This window comes from Canis lupus, chromosome 29 (genome assembly GCF_011100685.1).
Source record: "Canis lupus familiaris isolate Mischka breed German Shepherd chromosome 29, alternate assembly UU_Cfam_GSD_1.0, whole genome shotgun sequence".
In the NCBI taxonomy this organism is placed as follows: domain Eukaryota; kingdom Metazoa; phylum Chordata; class Mammalia; order Carnivora; family Canidae; genus Canis; species Canis lupus.
In genome coordinates this window covers 18,888,222-18,908,068 of record NC_049250.1, presented here as the reverse complement: position 1 = coordinate 18,908,068, position 19,847 = coordinate 18,888,222, and the positions used below count along the sequence as shown (strand labels likewise).

The 19,847-nt window shown below is 35.3% G+C and overlaps 1 long non-coding RNA gene across 3 annotated transcripts in view; it reads left to right on the top strand.

Moving 5' to 3' along the window:
- Nucleotides 1-876: 876 nt before the first annotated feature.
- Nucleotides 877-19,847, top strand: part of LOC102151134 — a 29,637-nt gene continuing 10,666 nt past the window's right edge. For 2 of the 3 annotated variants that reach the window (XR_005380862.1, XR_005380864.1), the window contains exons 1-2: nucleotides 877-957; nucleotides 8,864-9,019. This is a non-coding gene — a long non-coding RNA (uncharacterized LOC102151134). Of the gene's footprint in view, nucleotides 958-5,227; nucleotides 5,401-6,725; nucleotides 6,884-8,863; nucleotides 9,020-19,847 lie in introns of those variants that run through there. The other variant, XR_005380863.1, reaches the window with a different exon arrangement.

The following is a 19,847-nucleotide window of genomic DNA, read 5'->3' as shown; positions in this document are numbered from 1 at the left end:
ATCTTACTTTGTGCTTGCATAGAGAGAGAGAGAGAGAGAAGAGAGAGAGAGAGAGAGAGAGAGTGTGCTATAACTCTCTTCCAGGTCTTAAAAGGACACTAATGTAATCATGGAGGCTCCACCCTCATGACATCATCTAAACCTAATTACCAAAGGCCCCATTTCCCAATGCCATCACCTTGGGAGTTACGGTTTCAACATATGAGTTTTGAGGTGGAAGGACACAAACATTCAGTCTACAGCACTCAGTTTATCCATCCTTATAAAAAGCACTTACTTCATAAAATTATTTTGAGGATTAAGTGGGTTCATATGCCAGGCACAAAAGATAAAGGGCAAAGATAAAGTTGAAGACCAGACAGATTCAGGCACATTGAAATTTAGAACATTTGTTACTTACATAGACAGCAAAAGGAAGAGTAGCCAAAGGTGCCAGCAACCTGGCCCTTGTCCTACACACCAAAATGGATGACACCAAACCAAAAAGGCCAGGTGAGTACCATACACGTTGCTGGCTCTTGCATGGCCTGTGTGGTTACTTGTAAAGTCACCTACAAATATAGGTAAAGCAGCATGTCCTTTGATAAAAATTGCATTACTGAATTTTCCCTTTAGTGCAGTGGCTTCCTGTGGGGAGTATATAATGGGCAGAAAAATGAATGGGAGATTTTCCTTTATACTTTATACAATTAAGTACCAGTGTGTGTGTGTGTGTGTGTGTGTGTGTGTGTGTGTATGTGATGGTTTTACAACATGCATAAATTGTGCTATAATTTATAAAAGCCCTTTAAAAATTAGATTAGGCATCAAATTTATGTCTTCATAGCAACCACAGTATTATGAGGTAAGAAGGTCAAATAGATTGAGATGTTTCTCCAAATAAAGGAATGATTGCTGTTGACCTCATAATAGGGGAGACACACTTAAATGCCATTTAGAAAAGCAAACTGATTAAGGGTGAGTTGATACTTAAACTCTTATTTTTCTACTCTGTCAAATGATACACAATTAAAATAAGGGTTTCTGAGCAGGGCTATTTCTAAATTGTGAAGTAGTATAAGCCAAATAGATTTACAACTATCAAGTTGTCACCTGCCTAGCAAAATATCTATCTAATAAATTTAAGTAACAATATTTCAGGATGAAAAAAATGCATAACATTGCTTTGGAGAATACCCCTAAAGGACTTAGCTAAACTGCATCCTTGAGTATGATTTGGATTTGATTTATATGCAAAAGTAACATTTGAAACATTTCACAATGGCTCAAACATCAACCAATCAAAATCGATGCTAACCATTTACAGCTGGTCCACCAATACTGGTTCCTTCAGATTCCTTAGTGTCTTTGAGAGGAACAATCTTTAAATGACAGCAGCTCCTGCCTAAGTGGGAAAAAAAAAAAAAAAAAAAAAAAAGCAGAATCCTCTTCTCCCATAATTTATTAAATAATTAATCTTTCAGCTGATTTTGCATCTTGAATAAGTCTTTTTCAGTTGCAGAAGTTAGGGTTGCTAGAAGTTGAGCTCAGAGTTGCTTTTTTTTTTTCTCTTATGACCCAAAGTTACTGTTCTCATAAGTCGATAAGACATTGACAAGGGAGGAAAAATGCCAGCAACTTAGGCAAAAATCACTTGTTCCCAGATGAATAAACTACCCACATCAGAAATCCCTCAACTATGACTCTGAAAGTTTGTGTCTCCAAAGCCTTCATGTGTGACCTTTTAGTGTTGCAGTGTTGGCCCCACCAATAGATTCATGATGGCAGAGTGTTCCTGGGACAGAAAGTTACAGCAAAAGAGAGTTCGTGCCCGTACGCATTGTCTGACGACTTTTGGGTTAAACAAACAGACAACATCAACAATTCCTTGTGCTGCTGAATTATTATTACTACAGCAAGCAAAATTTTCTTCCCTTTATCTTGATGGAGAAGACAGAAAAGTTGAGTTTGAGGTAAATAGATATCATGATTTGGACAAGTAAAAACTGAGAAGAGGGAGAATAAAATAAAAATGAAGAATGTTACATGTAATGGTTAATTTTATGCATCAGCTTGACTGAGCTAAATTTTCCTGTTCTTCCCTGATGGAGTGCTAAGATGCTAGAACTAATGAAGTAGCAATAGCATATGGGCTTCCTGATTTCCTAAGAACCCTGACTCACACTCCCCAGACATTAGTACAGCTATGTGATCTTTTGCTGGATATTTGGATTACTAAGAATTTTCTTTATAATTAATGATGCTATGAGAAACATTACTTGAAAAAATTCTTATCCATATTTTTGTCCTTAAGATAAATTATTAGAAGTGGAGTTGCTGGGTTAAGTATTAATGCTTTAAAGAACATTTTGTCACCATTATCCACCTCCATGTAGGTAAGCAAAATTAAGAAAAGATTCAATTTATATCATATTATGATCCAATTCAAAATCAAACTTCATCTAAATTCTCACCATGACAAAATTGTCCCAAAGAGTTTCCCAAAGGAAAAAAAAAATAAACTGAACTATCCCTAAATGTTGTCTGGCAATGTACTAGGATCCAAACTTACTTTTGCACACAGTTGGCATGGTATGTCCTGCCAAGAGCAAAAGTTAAAATATCCAAAAAACAAGCCAGCGCTCATAAAATAAATTATACAGCCTTGAAGGCCCAGTTGGTATGAACCCCGTGCCTATATTCACTAAAGGGATTTAAAAGAGCAAGTTGAAATGGAAGCTGTTTATGGGACTAAATCTCCCTGGTCTTTTCTTTTTCCACTTGTACAGTTTGAAAAGCAGCTGAAGAGAAACATCCAACGTTTTTGGCTCCAGCTGTCAAAAAATAGGAAGTAAAAAAATAAAAAATAAAAAAAAGGAAGTAAATTAAGCCTGTAATTTCAGATCTTTCTGAGAAACTGTCAAGTGTACCTAAGATCCTATTAATTATTGAGAATGAGAAGTAGTTGTGGCTAATTTTTCAAGGGCCTCACAATTCTAGAGTGTCTGCTGAAACTGATGTCTGGCAGGAATATAAGGACTACACTTAGAAAAGTGAACTAGAAATGATGCAAAGCCAAACACAAAAGTGAAATTATTTCTCAAATTTTCTTTAATATGTGTTCTGTTAGCAGTTGACTTTGAGGTAGTACTGAGAAAAAGAGCTATTTTCATGCTACTTTAAGTTTGACATAAATGTTCGCAGAAGAGGTGTATGATTCTGAAATGCTTTGATGATGTATCAAAGGCTTTCGACTCCATTTTAATCTAGAATATACAATACCTCCTGGATCAATGTCAAAACGGCTTGGAGTTCCTGACTGTACATTCCAGAAGAATCATATATTGAAAAGTTGAAAGGAAAATTGTTAAAATGGCTATTAATATATAAAAACTTATTTGTTTTATACATTGGATATCTTTTCTTTGTGGTAAAAACCTGGGTTTGATCATAGTTGAAATGCTATGCTTAAAGAAATTAAAAGGCTCTAGCTCTTTCTTAAGAAAGTAGAAATCTTTTACTCCTGTTATTTAAATATTTTTACATTAGAGTTATGTTTACTTTTATGAAAAATCAGTCTAGATTTTATTTAATTTTAGGGAGATTTAAGAATTTTGTCTTTAAGTGGATTACTTATTGGATTAAAAAAGAGGCACATTGTATCTATTACACATAAATTGAGAAGTGTATACATGTGTGCATGCATTTGACCATATTGACCTATCTCATTATAAGACAATAAAATTGTTTAGGGAATAAAATATAATAGAGTTTATGGGTATAAATAATTGGGATTAATAAATATCAATCAATTCAGGTCACCTTCAACACAATTTTTTATTTATTTATTTATTTATTTTATTTTTTTATTTTTTTATTTTTTTATTTTATTTTTTTTAACACAATTTTTAAAATTTTATTTATCTATTTATTTATTTTTAGGATTTTATTTGTTTATTCATGAGAGAGAGGTAGAGACACAGGCAGAGGGAGAAGCAGGCTCCATGTAGGAGCCTGATGTGGGACTCGATCTTGGGACTCCAGGATCACACCCTGGGCTGAAGGCAGGCGCTAAACTGCTGAGCCACCCAGGGTTCCCCAAAAATTTTATTATATTTAAATTCAATTAATTAAATGTATCATTAGTTTCAGAGGTGGAGTTCAGTTATTCATCCATTTCAACACAGTCTTTCATTCAAAACATTAATTGAGCACCTTCTATGCTGAAGAGGAAATCTTTCACATAGTGAATAGTTGGATTATATGGAAATTTCCTTCAATCCAAAATTCCATGACAATACTTTTCAGAGATTAGTTTATATAGTCTTCAAAAGACTGCAGCAAATAGTCACATTCCAAGAAGATTGGAACAAAAGTTTGTTAGAGTTGTCTAGTTATTGAAACATACTTCCCCGAGATTTCCCAGATTGTGTTTCCTGGCTAGATTATACTTGCCACGAAAATACCGAAAAATAATATTTATTACAATGACATAATATAATAATATAATAAAAAAGAAAAAGCCCCACAGCAACAAATTGAGTAATGGTAGGAAAATTCATTTATTTTTGAAGTTAATCTTGAGTAGTTGGCTTTTAAAGACAAGCCACATGGAGGAAGGGGGTAAATAGAGCTATTCTATTGAAATTCTGAAAGGGAATTCTAAAAGTACAACACAGACGTTTCGGAATTTAGAGGTTTTATATATAAAGGAGTAATTTCTATTTTAATACTGTGGCTCTGGTTTGAAGAGTAAAGATTTAAGGGGCTAAGGGAAATATCTGTGTATTCAAAGTCTGGTGGTGGTAGGTGGTGAGTAGTAAGACCTGGGTTAATCTGCATACCTACTTACCTCAGGAACCAACCATTCCCAGAAGGCCTCACTGAATAGATGTAGGGGTTGGGGGAATAAGTCATAGACCTTTGGTATTGGGAGTAGCACCATCAACAAAGGGATAGGTGGTTACTCCAATGCCAGAGGAGCTGGCAGGAGTGGGGTGGAGATTGAGAGACAAGGAGACAAGTATCCTAACAAAAATGGTCATTTCCTCTATTGTATGACAAACCAGAAGCAACATATGCCTATAGCAATCCACTAGTGATTATTAGTGGGAATAAATGCTTTTGAGGCACTCAGCTGTCTTCCTTCAAATTTTGTTCCATGCAGAATATATTCTAGATTCCTTAGGAACCATTATAGTCCTTAATAAGGAGCTGGGATTGATGAGAGTCTTCTCCAACAGCAGCAGACTCAAAGCAGTGACATATTAGTCTGGAAAAGGAGAACAGCAGGAGGAGGGGATGGAAGGCACAGAGTTTGGACAAATGACATGAGCAACAGAGAAAAAAATGAGTGGCTGTGGCTGAATAAGGCAAAACCCAGATGCTGACCAAGGTCAACAAATACGATGAACAATTATGGTAGGACGAAAATCTTTGTCAGTAAAGACATCAGCACTACAAAAACTACTGAGTCAGTTTCCACACTTGCATCAGATCAAATAATTATTAAATTTTACATTTATCTGTATATCTATTATCTATCTATCTATCTATCTATCTATCTATCTAATCTATCATCCATATCATCTATCATCATCTATCATCTGTCTACCTTCTAGTGGTTCTGCTTCTGACTGATACATCCTCACTTGCATACTTTTCTCTTGCTATATCAAGCTACTTTTAGCTCTCCTAAAACACAAGATGCTCTATCCATATTTTGAGCGTATTTTGTACCTGGATATTTTCCTGTTCTTTGCTGACTATTCTTTGTCCTATTGCTTAAAGCTTTGCTCAGTCACCACTTCCATAGAGCCTGTCATAAGCCCCTTCATTTCAGTTTGTTTCAATCCCTGCAGTCTTCCAGAATACTGTCCATCTACCAATTGCAATGTCTCTTTGGGTTGTACATCTCCTCCAGTAAATTGTTTAAAAACAGGAAACTCTCTTTCCATTATTTTTTAGAACAGTACCTGGCATAATATAGATATCCAATAAATTTGGGGGTATATTTAATTGAATTATGTTTTATTTTCTTAGGCCTAGATAAATTCAAAATATTTAATTATTTCAGATATGCAAAAAAATGAACCAATGTGTTTGTAGTTTTTCTCTGCTCATTTTAGCAACCTATGTATTTAATTAGTATTCATGAAGCTCAAAATATTACAATGAACAAAGCTTTTAATCATGTATATGACAGTTTACTATATTCCCAAGTTCCAAGAATATAGCACTGGATTCTTTATGTTCATGAAACTTATATTCCAGTGAAACACTAGGGGATCTAGTGATATCTTCAAAAGCTAGTTCATTAAAAATGTAGATTTCTCTAAAAATATACAATCTGTATTTTTTGGAGACAGGATATATGCTCTACTACTTGGCATGAAAATATAGTCCTGTCTCTATTAATTTTCAACGTAATCAATGGATTTAATAACTACGTTGATAGCAAGAATTCTAGTACCTTCTCTTCCCTCTGGATTTTCTGTGAACCAGAGGGCATTACACATCCCAAAATGGAAAATAAGGTAGTAATTGGCTTCTATATCAGAGTTAGGCTAGTGTTAGTCTCAGTCTATTACTGCATCTACCTCTTGCTGCCACATGGTGTCACCTTTAGAAACTGACCCTGCATGATGTGACAATGGTGGCCTTCTGTAGTTTGATACTCCCAAGGCAAGATCTCATTTGTTCTTTCTTTCTTTCTGCAAAATTAAGTATAATCCCTTTCTCTCTAGACTAACTTCTAACAAAGGTGTCCCATGTTTGGATTCTTTAAATCCCATCTGTCAGTGTTGAAGTCTTTTAGATTACGTACATGTCTCCTCATATTCGTCCTTTTCTATACCACCACCAGCCAAATACCCAAGGAAGCAGCCGGCTCCAAGAGCAACAAGTAAGTCTGCAGTATCTCATGGACTGGGATTCTCTTATTTCCTACCCCCCAAAATTCACATTCTAAAACCTGGGAGTTTAAGTCCTCAGAAACATTCATTCCTTGGTCAATGAGACTTATAACCAGTGCCTCCCCCCACAACCATCTCTGGAGAAAGATACCCCCCTTTGACCCAGGAAGGTTAGCCAACACCTCTAAAAGAACCTATCTTCTCTTAATGAAGAGCGACTTCACGTTCTAAGGGTTTTGCCTGTGCCATGGGATTTTCCATTGACTTGTACATATTTAAATTTGGAAAAGGGCTTGGGTTAGTAATTCATATGATACCTTTTTGTTACTAGCTATTTTTTTGCATTTTATTTATTTGCTTCAGGGTTTTTGCTTTTTTGTAGGAGATTCTGTTATTGTGTAGTGTACTCTATTTGATCTCTCCAAAGTTTACTTTTTAAAAAAAATGTTATCCACATCCTCCCTTAAGAGAAGTTTCAGGCCATCTCATCTTCTAAAGACCCTGTGTTGGCCTGAGAGTCCTAAAGCAAATGATTGCATTGGTCACATCATTGCCTTCCTCTGATTACACCACATTGAACCTTCTGGTTCCACCCACCAGTCTGGCCTCATGGTCACGCTAACCACAAGCCAAAACCTCACATTTCTCTCCAGTGTGGCTTCTCTCTGACTGATGACACAGTTTACACTGACCCTACACACAGTCTGCAACTGTGTTGAATGGGTGGGAAAAGGCTATGGGAAAAACTAGTTCCTGGCACAATGCCACTAGAAAATTATCCCTTTAGGAAACAAACTGACCATCTCTCTCTGGTGTTTTCCTGTTTCTCCCACTTAGAAATGTTTCTTGGTAGCACACTTAAGTTGAGAAACAAAAGGCCATGCTTCAAAAAACTCTTCCCCCAAATCACTGCTTTTCCTGAAGAGAAGTCATTCGGTAATTCCCAGCCTTCAGTACTTTCCTGCCCATGATGTATGGATATCTTTTGAGTCCAACTTTGGTTGACAATATAGAGCAAACTGAGTATGCCAAGTGGTAGAATCAGAAGTAGATAATAGGTTTTTTTTTTCCTCTGAAAGAAACTGGTATGAATGGAAAGTACTCAGAAATGTAAAAAAAAGAAGTACATCAATTTGGACAACTAAATCGTGCAAATGGGCTAAAAAATTGACCAGAGAAAGAGTCAGAAACGACTTAGTTCAAATTTAAATCTGCACACAGAACATTACAAGAGCTCAGAGGAGAAGGACTTGGACAAGAAGCAAACTGAGGACCGTGAGGCCACAGAACCAAGAAAGATGAACTTTATAAGGGAAAATAAAATCTCATGGCAGATCTCCTCATGGATTTATAGTTTCAGATGGGACAATTATACCTAAAAAAGCAGCTAATATTTATTGATCATTTACTATATAGGACAGTCTATCATCTCTAACCCTTCTGACAACCTCTAAAGGGCTATTAACTGTTTATAAGTATTTTGCAAGATGAGGAGTATTTGGCTGAGGAAAGTTACCTAATTTGCCCATGGCTACATTGCTAGTAAAAGGCTGAACCAGAATTCAGATTTCCATCTCTAACCAACTTGTTAGAGAGCTAATCTGGGACACAGTCATATCAAACAAAAAAGAATAAAACGATATAACATATGATAAATAATCAAGCTCATATGTGCTATAAAAATTGGCATTTATTTGAAGTTAGGTATTATTTATATACCCTTTATGATATAAATGCTATTATTTAAACAAAGCTAAAGTAAGATTAGTAAACAGTGGCAATTAGGAGTGATTAATATTAGGACTTACTAAAAGTGATATGTGTGAGAAAAATACAACAATATTTTAGTAACTTTTTTCATACTCATGATACATTAGGATATTTCTATTATTTTATTTCTTTTGCCAAAAATACTTTCTGAACTGCCTGAAACCTTTAGGAGGTTCTTCTCTTTTATGTAAATTGAACAGAGTGAAAAAAATGTGTGTTGACTTGCACTTCTAATCAAGCCCAGATTACACCAATTTCTGGTGTCCTTCCAATGTGATGATGTCAAGCTAAATCACCTCTCAACAAAAAGCATTTGAGCATGGAATACTTAGCATTTGACTTCATAGGAACAGCAGGTAAGTTTACACTTGTATAATATTAATTTTCAGATCTCAAAAAATCTCTTTGTGTCTATATCCTGTTTTGGTAGACTGGTCATTTGTCAATTGGGGCCTTTGGGTTTGCAAATACATCATGTAGGCTCCCAACGTCTAAAATGTCCATCATTTTAAAACCCTGGGAGGCAGAGTGAACATCATTCTAAATTATAACTTTATTTCTCAGGGCAAATATTTATTTTTATTATTTTTTAAAGATTTATTTATTTATTCATGAGAGACACAGAAAGAGGGGCAGAGATATAGGCAGAGGGAGAAGCAGGCTCCCCACAGGAAGCCTGATGAGGAACTTGATCCCGGATCACGGGATCATGCCCAGAGCTGAAGGCAGATGCTCAACTGTTGAACCACCCAGGTGTCTCTGTTTATTATTATTTTTATGACATACATAATTTAAACTTGTGAAATGAAATTACAGTTTCAGTAAAGAAGTTGAAAATTGCTTATGTTGACTGTCCTTCAGTGCTTACAATTTTTTTTTAACTCTAAAGCTGTCTTTTATCCTTGAAGCAAGTAACTTTTTGCCATATGTGAGTTTAACAACTAACAGGTAATATTGAACAACTCAAGTTCAATCAGTTCATATTTTTTCTAGGCTCCTTATGTCCTCTTCAAAGATCAACAAATAATTTTGGAGATCCAGTATAGAAATTTATGTTTTACTATTATCTTTTCCTGTATTCTCATTCTCTATATGTTTCCAAATTAGGGAATATTTTCTTGTCCCATATTTTGGAAATATATTACAGCAGGCCCACATTTAAACATCCTTTTTTTTAATGTCTAGCAATAAGAGCCATTTTGTAGACAAATGTCTAAGAAAGGAACTTCTTTCATTTCTGCAAAATCAAAATTTTATTAATTGCTTTTGCACAGGGGTGCCTGAATAGCTCAGTCAGTTAAGCGTCTACCTTCAGCTCAGGTCACAATCTCAGGGTCCTGGGGTAGAGCCTCCCATCAGGATCTGTGCTCAGTGGGGAGTCTGCTTTTGTCCCTCTGCTCCTCCCCCAGCTTGTGCATGTGTGCTCTCTCTCTGTCAAATAAGTAAATAAAATCTTAAAAAAATTGCTTCTGCACATTTTGAAGAAAGTGAAAAGTGACCAAAAATGGTCATTATGTAAACTTAAATATCACCAGCAAGCAAATCATATCTCTTTCTAACAATGTTGTATGCTAGGTAAGCAGGAATTTGTAAGTAAGACCTTTTTCTTCTCTTTAGTAAGAAGTTTATAGACTAAATGGAAATTGCCAAAATTTACATTTGCACCATTCATCAAATAAGCAGATAAATTAGCAAAGTGCAGTTTGTATTTGGACAAGAAAACAATTTTTGTCTTATGTTTTCTGCTGTTCCAGAAGATAATTTGTTTTTTAAAAAGTTCTATTGAAGTATAACTGATATACAAAAATTGCGCATATTTAATATTTTGTTGAGTTTGGACATTGCAAACACCCATGACACCATCACTACAATCCAGGTTCTAAACATACCAATCATTTTCCAAAATTTCTTTGTGTTCTTTTGTGTGTGGGAAGAACACTTAACATGAAATCAAGCCTCTTCACATATTTTAATGTACACAATACCATATTATTAACTATATAAATACTCTGTTGTATAGCAGATCTCTAGAATGTATTCATCTTGTGTAACTGAAACTTTATACCCATTGAAATTTAATTCCCTATTTTCCCCCCTCCCTGCCAGATCCTGGCAACCACTGCTTGAATTTCTTTTTTTATGAACTTGACTATTTTAGATAACTCCAAATAAGTAGAATCATTCAGCATTTGATCCTCTGTTACTGTCTTATTTCACTTAGAATAATGTCCTCTAGTTCCACCCATCAGAGTATCAAAGAACTAAAAAATTTTTGGTGGTTGTTGTTGCTGTGATCCAATACATTACCTGGTATACTGTACAAAACATGATTTTTAAATAAGATTTGACAGGATATATGCTGTGCTATGGGGCCAGCACATTGTTACTAAAATATTCCCTCCCCTTTTTTTTGCCCGTAAGATATTTTAACTGCAAATTCTGAATCAGCAAATGGTACTCGGTATCATAGAGCAATGAAAGCAATGGTACAATAAACTGTATTTGTTGCTGTGGTATACCCAAGCTAGTGCAATGGCTGTTCTTTTTGGCTGACTGTGACATATTTTGAGGAGATTTTTAAAAATGGTGAAGATAGTATAATATCTCTACAGAAAAAAAGTATTACTGATGTCAATTAATACACCCTGTCATCTTTTGCTTTCAAAATAAACCTGAAGAATAAAATTGAGCTAGTTTTGAATTAAGCATTTGTAAAATTTGAACTTTAATTTAAAGGTAAATCCAGGTTTAATTTCAGTTATAGGATCCTCAGTTTTAAATTACAGAATGGCTATTGAAAGACTATATTACATCTAGAATATAAGTTTAAAATGTTTACTAATAATTGCTTTTGCATAAAATTTAAAATTATAATACTAATGATTTAATTAAGGCAGTAATAAAGGGAATTATCAGTTTAGTTTCTTGGATTATGTGGCTATATAGTTCTTTAAATCAATTAACTTTGAGTCTTATCTTACGGACCATTCATATTTTCTTATATATAAATAGTCAAAATAATTGGTTATGGACATCTTTCCTTGGCTGGACTTCATGTAAACATCTGGCTTCCATTCTCTGCATGCTGGATATCCACAGTGAGATGGTTATTACAAAATAAAACAATTTCAGCACATGGAGAAGTCCTGCTGTAGGAGGGTATATTCAATTCACATACACATATAAACACCTCTATAGAGTCACATCTACTTCTAAAACAGAGCTGCCCACTTTTTTTTTTTTTACTATACAATGAAAATCCTATTTGGACTGCTATTTTACTCATGTTTACTTTGAGATCCCTGCTATTCTGCTTTCCTCAAATTGAACTGAAAATATATTTCTTCACCTTTTGGGAGAGGGATCCATTTATTACCAAATATTTTTTCATCATTCTCTGAATCTACACATGACATGACACTAAATTGTATGTATTAACACACTTCAGGTTTTGGAACTGTATTTTTCACACTTAAATTTCTTAAAAGTCTCATCTAGTTGCTGCTTAGCATTATCTATTTGTCACAAATTGGGATCTCCTTAAAGTTTCCATATTCATACAGATCAAGCTACTCAAAGTTGTGCTTTTAGCTGAAAAGCACATCTGAGTTAATTATTTGTAAGCATAAATTGCAGTTTGCTACTCTCTGATAAACTTGCCTCTTCTACATCAAGTTCTAAGGAATGACTTGAGGCAATTATTTGCCAAAGGAAGTCCAGTAGCATTTAAGGCACTTCCAGATCAATTCCTATCATATACTTCCAATTTTGACTGTTTTTCCCAAACATGTATTCAGAAATTGTGTTTATTCTCAGAATTGTGTTTCACTCAAAGTATCTGTTATTCCTGGTGTTTCTGACTTTACTGATTTCTTCTACCTGGAAACTCTCCTATCATCTACTCCCTTTAATCTTGCCCTTTCTTTCAAGCACAGCTCAAATATCAGCCCTTTTATGTTACCTTCCAGTTGTCTTGGTAAATAATTCTGAGCATTCATTACACTTCCGACCTGTCTGTGGCACTTTCTCCATTACACCCTGAAGAATAATTTGTGTCTTTGGTCTCTTTTTTACTGGAATGGGAACCTCTTGAAAATGTAGATTGTGTCTATTCAAGTCCTCTGCTAATTTTTAAATCAGGTTTTTTTGTTTGTTTGTTTGTTTTTTGGTATTAGGTTGTGTGATGCATTCATTTTAGCATGGCCCACAGTGCCTTGAAATGTGCTTGGTCAAGAAGTGTTTGTTGGAACAATTATTTTCAATCCACTTCTTTACTTATTTTGGTTCTTATGACTAGGACAGTAGATAAAAGCTCTTCAACCTATATAGGAATTACGAAATGACAATTGCTTCTTCGTCTTTTTCTAGCATGTCTCAGATCCACTTCTTGACTACTGGGCACATGTCTCCATTTTAAATTACTCTCTTTCCAGCAACTGGTTCTGGGTCCTCCATCCTATTCATGCTTGGATTCACTAAATCTTATTTGTACTGATTCTCTTTGCTTGTAGTTTCTTCTTTCTTACCTAATGTCTGTTTAGTGGAGACCATATACATCACATTTCACATTCAAAAGTCGTTATCAGTGTGCTTATTCCCCTCTGAAGTCATTACCGAATTATTCTCTGTTCCCTGGTGCTTGCAGGTTAGACTTGTCCTTATATCTTCCATGGTGACATATAGCACACAGTAGTTAATAAATGCTCTGTTATTTGTGGTCGGAAAAAGTCGGATAGATGATTTATGGTCAGTTCTTCATACCCTCATGTAATTAATTTAGTCATTCCTTACCTTAGATATCAAAACCCTTAATTTTTTCTCTTTCTTCTATGTATACCACATATTACTTCTAGTCTCATCAAATTGGATTATCCTTACTATCTCAAGTATACCCTGTGTCTGGAGTATACACCTTTCATGTATATCATTTTTGTGCTCACCTCAAACAATGAGATAGTATAGCAATATGTAGTCAATACAGTGTAATCGTTAAAACTGTGAGCCCTCAAATAGATGGGCCTCGGTTAGATCCTAACCTTGTCTCTTATTTCATCACCTTGTTTTCTGTTTTTAAGTAATTCATTTAATTTTGTTTCCTCATCATCAACTGAGCATAATAATAAGATCCACTTCTAAGGATACTTGTGAGAGATAAATACAACCATGTACATAGATTGCTCATATTTTGTTTTGAACATATGAGGGGCCCAATTAATGGTAGTTATTATTAGTTTAGTGATCATTGTTCTAGAGAACTTTCCATCCTTTTAAGAGGCATGGGCTAAGGATCTCTGAGACAAAGTAACTCACAAATACTCTCTATGGGATAATAAAAATGACTGCAAGGACAGGATGAAACAGAGAGCAAAACAGAAGGCCTGGTTAATATTCCTTCCTTTGACTTCTTGACCACTCTGCATGTTCTATAAGGTACCTGCAATGATGAGAACTCAATAATTGATCAAGTCATCAAAGCCTTAAAAAAAAAAAAAAAAAGACTAGAAACCAGAAATAAATTAGTGATTACCTCCATACATTTGCTTTTTAATTTTATGATCATTATAAATATTTTTATGTGCTAATTGTCGAAAGCAGGAATTGCCTTTCGTAGGCCATGTTGCAAATGAAGACATGGAAGTACATAACCCTGCCTTGGTTACATAAATTTCAACAATAAACCATTTGCTTTAACATCAAAATATTCTTGCATAAAGTTCATAAAATTTGAATTACTTAGAGATCATTATTAAACCTAGCTCCTTAAAATTAGTGGGGTGGCATTTATTGCATTTGTTTTGAAAGGCAATTGCTTTCCTTGTGTCCTTGGAATTCTTCAGAGGTGGTTTTAGAATGGTGGCTTGCTATATAGAGGATTTCATTCCTCACTCCAAAAGCTATTGATTATTATCTCTTCATTTTCAGTGCAAATTTATGCTCTCCTGATAGGAGCCAGCCAAACATTTGTAAAAATCAAATAGATAGCGTTAACAGCTATATTGATTTAGAAATACAAGGAATTGGTTTTGATTCCGTGTCTAACTGTAATCTTTAGGCATGGCATGCTTTCACCTTGGATTTGGGGCTGCCTTTGATTCAAATGTTGACAGTAAATAACCTTGTCTGATTCAGTTCAAGTTCTCTTGACACTGGTTTTTCTGGCTTGTTTGCCTCTGTCTCAAATTGAGCCTAGGCATTATTCACAAATCTGGTATGATTCATTACTTAGGCTATAGAAAAGGCATTCACATTCCACTCTAAGGCTGTCACCATGAAGCCCACAGAGGGAAAAAAAAATAAAAGACTTCCAGTAATTGGGTGGAGCAAGGTGTGGGTCTGAGACCTTCCTTAACCATTCTAAAAGGAGTCATTTTAGTGGAATGAACTCATGTTGTGGGGTGGGAGAGTTGGTGCCTTATTTTTAATTTTAAGGGGATTTACACCACATTCTTCCTTCTTAACAAAACAGTGGCAGCAATAAGGGCATTACCTGCCAACATTAGCTGATGTAAAACAGACTTGAAGAACTCCCTCCATTGTCTATGCTAAAACACCCACTCATTATACACCCTCCAGTTGTGATGAAGGATCCGATTTTGCTGTAAATGTCAGCCAAAGCCTGGTTTGTTTTTTCCCCATCAGGATTTCAAAGGTTACTCAAAACAATGTTTCACAGAAATTATAAAGAGACGGAGGTTTTCCTAATGAGAATCTGATCTCTGTGACTTGCTTTTTATTATAGCGTTCCTATACACAGGCTTCTGTTGACTCACCCTTCAATAGTTAACCTCTGAAGTCAGCGTTGGAAGTCTGGCTTATATGTAAACTAACACCAATTTGTGGCCGGCAAAATATGATTTCAAAGGCCAGTTACTTTAAGAAAAACAAGCTATTTTTTTAAGCTGAAAAAGAGCACCACAAACCATAATCGGATATGCAGCATTTTTCCTGTATTTAAAATATCAATGTACCATTTTATAGCTAATTAATCCTTCAAATTACAAAGAGTCATAGGGGATGATTGCCATTGTGTTTTGATCATACTGAGGTAGGGGAATTTGAAGCTTTGGTGACAAAGACTTCCTTTCCTTAACACAGTAAAATCACACCTTATATTCACTCATTCAGCAATTATTTATTGTTTTCTTTTGGTTTGTGTTCATTCATGCTGTCAACGATTTTGTACATGATTACACAATAAAAATGACAAGGCAAATTGTATTGGAATCTTCTTAAATTCTATGTAGAGATCAATGAACCTGTATGAATATGAATGGCGGTAGTTATACCCTTATGACATGGGTCTGGGGCAGGGGGTGAGGCTAAAGGGTAGACTCTAGAGGGTGGTTAGCTCTAATGCAGTACTTTGAGAAGTCTTCAAATATGAATGTTTCAGAAATTGTTTCAGTCAGTTTCATTGCCTCTGACATTGAGGCAAAATAATCCAAGGGTTCTGTGTTCCCAATTTACACCAATAGATTTTTCTGAACACAATGCTCATTCCCTCCTCTTTACTCTGTATTATTTTACCTGGAAGATGGTTTCTTCAATTCTGCCCAGCTAATCTCCACCATTTTTATTGAACCAGGCAATGCTCTAGCTTCTACTTAAAAACTAACCAGATTACTACACTTCACATTGGTTCTGGGTACTTCTGAAATCTTAGAACACTGGTCACTACCAGTGATATTAGCATGGAACCTATTATTCTATTTGTCTCATCTATCAGATGAGAGAGTAAATTCCCTGAGCTCATGAAGTGAGACTGTTGAGTGTATATTTCACATCTTTATCTTCTCTATCTTCCACTGCAAGCATGGTGAGTGTGTAATAGAAATAACAGAAGATACTTAATGATTGTCTTGTTTAACTCTACAATTTTCCCAATAAGGGGTTGTTGAACACCCCTGGAGACATAGAATTTATGAATCATGGAGGCAGTCCTCGTTATTTTATAGCACTAATTGTTATAAAGTTTTCCCTATTCAGAGCAAAGCTCTCCTGCTGTTGTATTGAATGAAGCATCATTGCCAATTTTTAAAGTCATATTTCCAGGGCAGAAATGCTGAAAGCAGACAATATCTGCACCTCTGATGAATCCGGCTTTCCAGTCATTTAACTGGAGACACAGCAATCCAAAATGTGATCTCTGGGCTTAGATAAATATGAAATTAGATGCATTTCATTACCCAAGTGCTGTTTTGTTGGTGGTGCTTATTTTTTGCTGTTACTGTCCTGGAGAGTTCTTTTTAGCAAATGGAAATGAATAGTACAAGCAACACATAAAGAAAAGAGTTTCCTACTTTAGAAGAAATAAGAAAATATAACCTATGAAGCCTTCCAGGTACTACAAAGAAGAAAAACATTAAACACAAGACAGAAATCCTAAGTTTCAAATCAGTTTCAAAAGTTCCAAACGAGTATTTAATTGAAAGAATGAGGTTTTGTAGATTTCTCAATAATAAAAAAATTTAAAAAAATGAAGGCCAGGAACCAATCAATCTCTCTGTTTTTAATCAGTTGCAACACTGATAATGATAAAATCATTACGGCCCTTTATGGCACTACTTTTCACTCAATCTAAATTTGTTTTTGTAATATAGTCTGTGTTTTTGCCAGTGTAAAAAGGCCAGTGGTCGGTATGGAACAAACATTTTGCTTCTTAATAAAGCTCAAAGAAATTCTAAAAGCAAATAATAGTGTGGCAATTCTTTCTTTCTTTCTTTTTTTTGATCTGTTCTCTTTAAACAGACAAGTAGTGAAATACAGTGAAAAACTGAAATAATAAAGACAAGTTTAATGTGAAACTTTTCTGGTTGCTAGTTTACTGTAAATTTCCAGATAAAATTTCCAAATATAAATCCTTAAATTATGTTAATGAAGAGTCCTTGAGACCAAAAACAAAACAGGCCCTGCAAATATGCAGCTAGGCATTCAGTAACCCACGTGCTCACTACAAGTACTTTGCAAAACTAAGGTACATATTGTCTTCTGTGAGAAATTTTCCTTACATAAAATACTAGGGGAAAAAACAAGAAACTAAATAACTAGAAGAACATATGGAAGCTCATGGAAAATACTGTGGAAAAATCCCAGGACAAATGACTAATGCTCGTTGGAAATAGATATCGCAAGAGGGACAAGAGACTACTACATTTTGTTTGAAAAATAATAGTCCATGATTAATAGTCTTATAGCATTTTAAACCAGGGCCTCACATTTCTTTAAGAAAAAACATGCTTTTGTCTCTTAGGTGAAAATCCTAACGAGGAACAAGCAGTGAGAAACTGAAAGGCTGCAGATTTGAACTGGGATGGGTCAGAGTGCCACTCGTAGTCTGATTTCAGGGCCTGGTACCTAAAACTCAGTCCCATAGGTTCCTTCCAAAAAGGCTACAAATTGCAAATGTTGAGTGCTGCCTGCCTAACCTGCCAGTGCTTGGCAGCAGCATCAATCCTATAAGGTAATCTTTCTCATGGAAGTAACAGCCATTAGGTGACTTAACAAGGGAGTGCATGAGGTGGTCACGAGAAGGATGTCTGTAACAGTGATTCCTTGCTGATACTTTCTATTAAATCTAAACTTCCTGCCACTCACTGATCAACTTGCACAAAACCTGATGATAAATAATTCGACCAGGCTTCCAACTCATTGTGTCTGTATTGATGAATCAATCCTAAGTTGGTCTTCCTGCACTAGGTTATAATGTGAATGTCAGTGAAATCCAAGGTATTGATATTCAGGATCTCCACTGGTAGAGTGTAGCACCATTAGTTTTATTTGGTATCTCCAGAAAGGCTCAACTTTTTTTTTTTTTTAATCGAGTATATTGCACCAAAAATATTGGAAAATAGTGTAATACAAAGAGGAAAAAAAAACATATTTTGTGGCACCTGGGTGGCTCAGCCAGTTAAGTGTGGGACTCTTGATCTTAACTCAGGTCTTGATCTCAGGGTTGTGAGTTCAAGCTCCCCATTGGGCTCCATGCTGTGCATGGGGCCTACTTAAAAAAACAAAATGAAAAATCTGCACATATTTTTATTTATTTCTTTTTTAATTAATTAATTAATTAATTAATTTATGATAGTCACACAGATAGAGAGAGAGAGAGAGGCAGAGACACAGGCAGAGGGAGGAGCAGGCTCCATGCACCGGGAGCCCGACGTGGGATTCGATCCAGGGTCTCCCAGATCGCGCCCTGGGCCAAAGGCAGGCGCCAAACCGCTGCACCACCCAGGGATCCCTTTATTTATTTCTAGGGAACATTTTTTATTGAAGTTCTAGATTATTTTTTCAAAATAAAATTTATTGATTTTAAAGAAACAGTCTTTCTAAAAGTATGTATCAATTTATACTCTGCTAAGAACTGCTCACTAAAGGAAAACAAAAATGATTTCTGCTCCTAAAAGCTTAGAGGTAGCAAGTTTTAAATCTTGTTTTCTTGTAAAAAGGATATCAAGACTAGCCAGTAGAAGGAACACTTTTTTTTTCCCCAGGAAATGAAGCAACTATATTTTAGTTTTGCATATATTAAAGGCAAGACGTAGGTAAGGCTTTTTTGAGGAAAAGCAATTCAAATCTTCTGGTTCGATTTGGCCAAGTAAACTCATGTGTTTGTATCTTTCATCTCTCACTGCCAAAATTCTATGAAAAAGTTAAGATGAAATGTATATTAATGAAAAGAATATATCCAGAATTATGGCATGATGGGAAAAAAATAAGACTATCATGATGCATCTGAAATATTGAGATATCTCTGGGAGATTAAGGCAGATGAACATAAAAACTATGAGAGAGAGAGAGAGAGGATCATTATAGAGGGGAGATTAGTGCTTCCTGTCAAAACTCCAGGAAAATGCTGAATTTGGAGACAATTACAAAGAGGTCTCTATCAGGGTAATTAAATGTGAGGCTATTGGCAGAGGGGCACGGAAAAGAGGATGAGGGAGCACAGAAGTAAAAGCCAATAATATGAAGAGAAAGAACAGAGGTGACATTAGAACAATGACCCCACAAGGAATAGACCTAATGGTAATGCAAAAAACAAAAATCGCAAGAATTAAAAAACCAAAAAAAAACCCCACCTAACTTGTACTTTTAGGGAAAACCAGAGGATTGCACATACATCAAATATAAACAAACTGCTATGAAAAAGAGTGATTGACAACTCTATAAATTATTCCATAT